The sequence below is a fragment of the Cucumis melo genome, unplaced genomic scaffold (genome assembly GCF_025177605.1).
Source record: "Cucumis melo cultivar AY unplaced genomic scaffold, USDA_Cmelo_AY_1.0 utg000715l, whole genome shotgun sequence".
Taxonomy (NCBI): Eukaryota; Viridiplantae; Streptophyta; class Magnoliopsida; order Cucurbitales; family Cucurbitaceae; genus Cucumis; species Cucumis melo.
The window spans coordinates 1-5000 of record NW_026124167.1 but is presented as its reverse complement, the minus strand read 5'-3'; the positions used below and the strand labels follow the sequence as shown (position 1 = coordinate 5000).

Sequence of the window (5000 nt, the reverse complement as noted above, 5' to 3'; positions counted from 1 at the left end):
ATAAAGCAACTCGACTTCGATTCTTGAATAATCCACATCACTTCTGCTTCTATTGTAACAAAAGATTCCCTTTTTATGTGGATTATGTGGAAAAGGCCCGTATCAATAATTATGATTTTACGTATGGACAATTCCTCAATATCTTGTTCATTCGCAACAAAATATTTTCTTTGTGCGGCGGTAAAAAAAAACATGCTTTTTTGGAGAGAGATACTATTTCACCAATCGAGTCACAGGTATCTAACATATTCATACCTAACGATTTTCCACAAAGTGGTGACGAAAGGTATAACTTGTACAAATCTTTCCATTTTCCAATTCGATCCGATCCATTCGTTCGTCGAGCTATTTACTCGATCGCAGACATTTCTGGAACACCTCTAACAGAGGGACAAATAGTCAATTTTGAAAGAACTTATTGTCAACCTCTTTCAGATATGAATCTATCTGATTCAGAGGGGAAGAACTTGCATCAGTATCTCAATTTCAATTCAAACATGGGTTTGATTCACACTCCATGTTCTGAGAAATATTTACCATCCGAAAAGAGGAAAAAACGGAGTCTTTGTCTAAAGAAATGCCTTGAGAAAGGGCAGATGTATAGAACCTTTCAACGAGATAGTGCTTTTTCAACTCTCTCAAAATGGAATCTATTCCAAACATATATGCCATGGTTCCTTACTTCGACAGGGTACAAATATCTAAATTTGCTATTTTTAGATACTTTTTCAGACCTATTGCCGATACTAAGTAGCATCCAAAAATTTGTATACATTTTTCATGATATATATGATCCATGCATAATATCATGGCGAATTCTTCAGAGAAAATTGTGTCTTCTACAATGGAATCTGATAAGTGAGATTTCGAGTAAGTGTTTACCTAATCTTCTTCTGTCCGAAGAAATGATTCATCGAAATAATGAGTCACCATCGATATCGACACATCTGAGATGGCCAAATGTTCGGGAGTTCCTCTATTCAATCCTTTTCCTTCTTCTTATTGCTGTATATCTCGTTCGTACACATCTTCTCTTTGTTTCTCGAGCCTATAGTGAGTTACAGACAGAGTTCGAAAAGGTCAAATCTTTGATGATTCCATCATACATGATTGAGTTGCGAAAACTTCTGGATAGGTATCCCAGGAATTCTTTCTGGTTAAAGAATCTCTTTCTAGTTGCTCTGGAACAATTAGGAGATTCTCTAGAAGAAATATGGGGTTCTGCTTCTGGTGGCAACATGCTATGGGGTGGCGGTCCCGCTTATGGGGTCAAATCAATACGTTCGAAGAAGAAAGATTGGAATATCAATCTCATCGATCTCATAAGTATCATACCAAATCCCATCAATCGAATCGCTTTTTCGAGAAATACGAGACATCTAAGTCATACAAGTAAAGAGATATATTCATTGATAAGAAAAAATGTGAACGGTGATTGGATTGATGAGAAAATCCAATCCTGGGTCTCGAACAGTGATTCGATTGATGATAAAGAAAGAGAATTCTTGATTCAGTTCTCCACCTTAACGACAGAAAAAAGGATTGATCAAATTCTATTGAGTCTGACTCATAGTGATCATTTATCAAAGAATGACTCTGGTTATCAAATGATTGAACAACCGGGAGTAATTTACTTACGATACTTAGTTGACATTCATAAAAAGTATCTAATGAATTATGAGTTCAATACATCCTGTTTAGCAGAAAGACGGACATTCCTTGCTCATTATCAGACAATCACTTATTCACAAACCTCGTGTGGGGCTAATAGTTTTCATTTCCCATCTCATGGAAAACCCTTTTCGCTCCGCTTATTAGCCCTCCCCCCCTCTAGGGGTATTTTAGTGATAGGTTCTATAGGAACTGGACGATCCTATTTGGTCAAATACCTAGCGACAAACTCCTATCTTCCTTTCGTTACAGTATTTCTGAACAAGTTGCTGGATAAGAAGCCTAAGGGTTTTCTTATTGATGATAGTGACGATATTGATGATAGTGTGACGATATTGATGATAGTGGCGATATTGATGATAGTGACGATATCGACCGTGACCTTGATACGGAGCTGGAGCTTCTAACTATGATGAATGCGCTAACTAAGGATATGATGCTGGAAATAGACCGATTTTATATCACCCTTCAATTCGAATTAGCAAAAGCAATGTCTCCTTGCATAATATGGATTCCAAACATTCATAATCTGTATGTGACTGAGTCGAATTACTTATCCCTTGGTCTATTAGTGAACTATCTCTCCAGGGATTTTGAAAGATGTTCCACTACAAATATTCTTGTTATTGCTTCGACCCATATTCCCCAAAAAGTGGATCCCGCTCTAATAGCTCCGAATAAATTGAATACATGCATTAAAATACGAAGGCTTCTTATTCCACAACAACGAAAGCACTTTTTCACTCTTTCATATACTAGGGGATTTCGCTTGGAAAAGAAAATGTTCCATACTAATGGATTCGGTTCCATAACCATGGGTTCCAATGTACGAGATCTTGTAGCACTTACCAATGAGGCCCTATCGATTAGTATTACGCAGAAGAAATCAATTATAGACACTAATATAATTCAATCTGCTCTTCATAGACAAACTTGGGATTTGCTATCCCAGGTAAGATCGTTTCAGGATCATGCGATCCTTTTCTATCAGATAGGAAGGGCTGTTGCACAAAATGTACTTCTAAGTAATTGCTCCATAGATCCTATATCTATCTATATGAAGAAGAAATCATGTAACGAAGGGGGTTCTTATTTGTACAACTGGTACTTCGAACTTCAAACGAGCATGAAGAAATTAATGATACTTCTTTATGTTTTGATTTGTTCTGCCGGATTGGTCGTTCAAGACCTTTGGTCTCTACCCGGACCCGATGAAAAAAATGGGATCTATGGACTCGTTGAGAATGATTCTGATCTAGTTCATGGCCTATTAGAAGTAGAAGGCGCTCTGTTGGGATCCTCACGGACAGAAAAAGATTGCAGTCGATTTGATAATGATCGAGTGACATTGCTTCTTCGGCCCGAACCCAGGAATCCCTTAGATATGATACAAAATGGATCTTGTTCTATCGTTGATCAGAGATTTCTCTATCAACAATACGAATCGGAGTTTGAAGAAGGGGAAGGAGTCCTCGACCCGCAACAGATAGAGATAGAGGAGGATTTCTTCAATTACATAGTTTGGGCTCCTAGAATATGGCGCCCTTGGGGCTTTCTATTTGATTGTATCAAAAGGCTCAATGAATTGGGATTTCCCTATTGGGCTAGGTCATTTCGGGGCAAGCGGATCATTTATGATAAAGAGGATGAGCTTCAAGAGAATGATTTGGAGTTCTTGCAGAGTGGAACCGTGCAGTACCAGACACGAGATAGATCTTCCAAAGAACAAGGCTTTTTTCGAATAAGCCAATTCATTTGGGATCCTGCAGATCCACTCTTTTTCCTATTCAAAGATCATCCTTTTGTCTCTGTGTTTTCACATCGAGAATTCTTTGGAGATGAAGAGATGTCAAAGTGGCTGCTTCCTTCCCCAATATATTGGTCTATATCTCTACATAAACCCTTGTTTATCAAGAATACGCAAGAAAAGTACTTCGGATTGTTGATTCATCGCCAGAGATGGCTTAGAACCAATAGTTCATTATCTAATGGATTTTTCCGTTCTAATACTCCATCCGAGAGTTATCAGTATTTATCAAATCTGTTCCTATCTAAGGGAACACTATTGGATCAAATGACAAAGACATTGTTGAGAAAAAGATGGCTTTTCCCGGATGAAATGGTTGTTGCTATCTGTTACAATAACGAATCATTGGTTTAACTGAATAACTAAATAAAATAGATAGACCCCTCTCTTCGTCTTAGGTCGACGGATCTTCTCCATTGAAAGATCCCCTATATGGATAATACACATTCCAGTTCAACGAGCCTAATTCTAATTGTTTTGTTCCGAAGCAAACCACGGGGCGGTTCGTCCTATTCAGATATTCACGACCAAGAAACACTGGATTCTCTTTGGGGTAGGCCCTGAAAGGAGAAGGAAGGCTGGAATGCCAACAGGCCTCTATTATTGAATTCACCCGACCCGATAGTACCCCATTTTTGGAACGTCCAGTGCCAAAGTCACTGAATGGGTAAGTCGCCAATCCCTAAAACGGACTATGTAATGTACTTTATCTGCTGGGTTACGGGTGGGCATTTTACCAGAGGTTTCTATTGTATCAATCTACCCTTGTTTAATTCCTGTTGAAGCATATACTCGGGGGGTGGGTGCAGGGCGGACGATTTCAAAGCGGACTCCCATTCATTAGATAGAGAAGATCGCCAAGATTTCGTGATCCGCTGCCGAACTTATTCCTTCCAATTCAACGGGCATTCTCAACATTATGCCTTGAAGAGGACTCGAACCTCCACGCTCTTTAGCACGAGATTTTGAGTCTCGCGTGTCTACCATTTCACCACCAAGGCATCTTGAAAGTGAATCATATTCCATGAATATGATATCTATCTAGTGTGATGTATGGAATATATGACAAAGGTGGAGTGTTAGAGTATTTCTATTGCTCGGTCATGTCATATAGGTCCGAGTCGGACATCCAATTGCTTCGATTTGAATTATCCGGAGGATGCCTTACTATTATATCAAAAAGATGGACAATCAAACCTATTTTTCGATTCAATAGAAGCCCAAAGAGATGAATAGGGTCCCAAATAACGAGAGATATGTAAAAAACAGGTCCGATTACACCTATTCCTAATCCTAAATGGAATGAACTTATAATCATGGAATCGACTCGATCATCAGATTCTAGATTATAAGTTCATAACCCTAGCCCATTCCCATTTTGGGCGGAACAGATCTACTAATTCTTTGATTCCAGTTAGTAAGAGGGATCTTGAACTAAGAAATAGATTCTAGAAGCTAAACTAAAAAAGGGTATCCTGAGCAATTTCAATAATCGGGTTCATTGATATTCCTGGTATAGTAG

At 38.6% G+C, this 5000-nt stretch overlaps 1 non-coding gene across 1 annotated transcript; it reads right to left on the bottom strand.

The window, feature by feature from the left end:
* Positions 1–4398: 4398 nt before the first annotated feature.
* On the bottom strand, positions 4399–4479 carry TRNAL-CAA (transfer RNA leucine (anticodon CAA)). The gene has a single exon. It is a non-coding gene; the product is annotated as a tRNA-Leu (tRNA).
* Between the last annotated feature and the right edge of the window lie 521 nt (positions 4480–5000).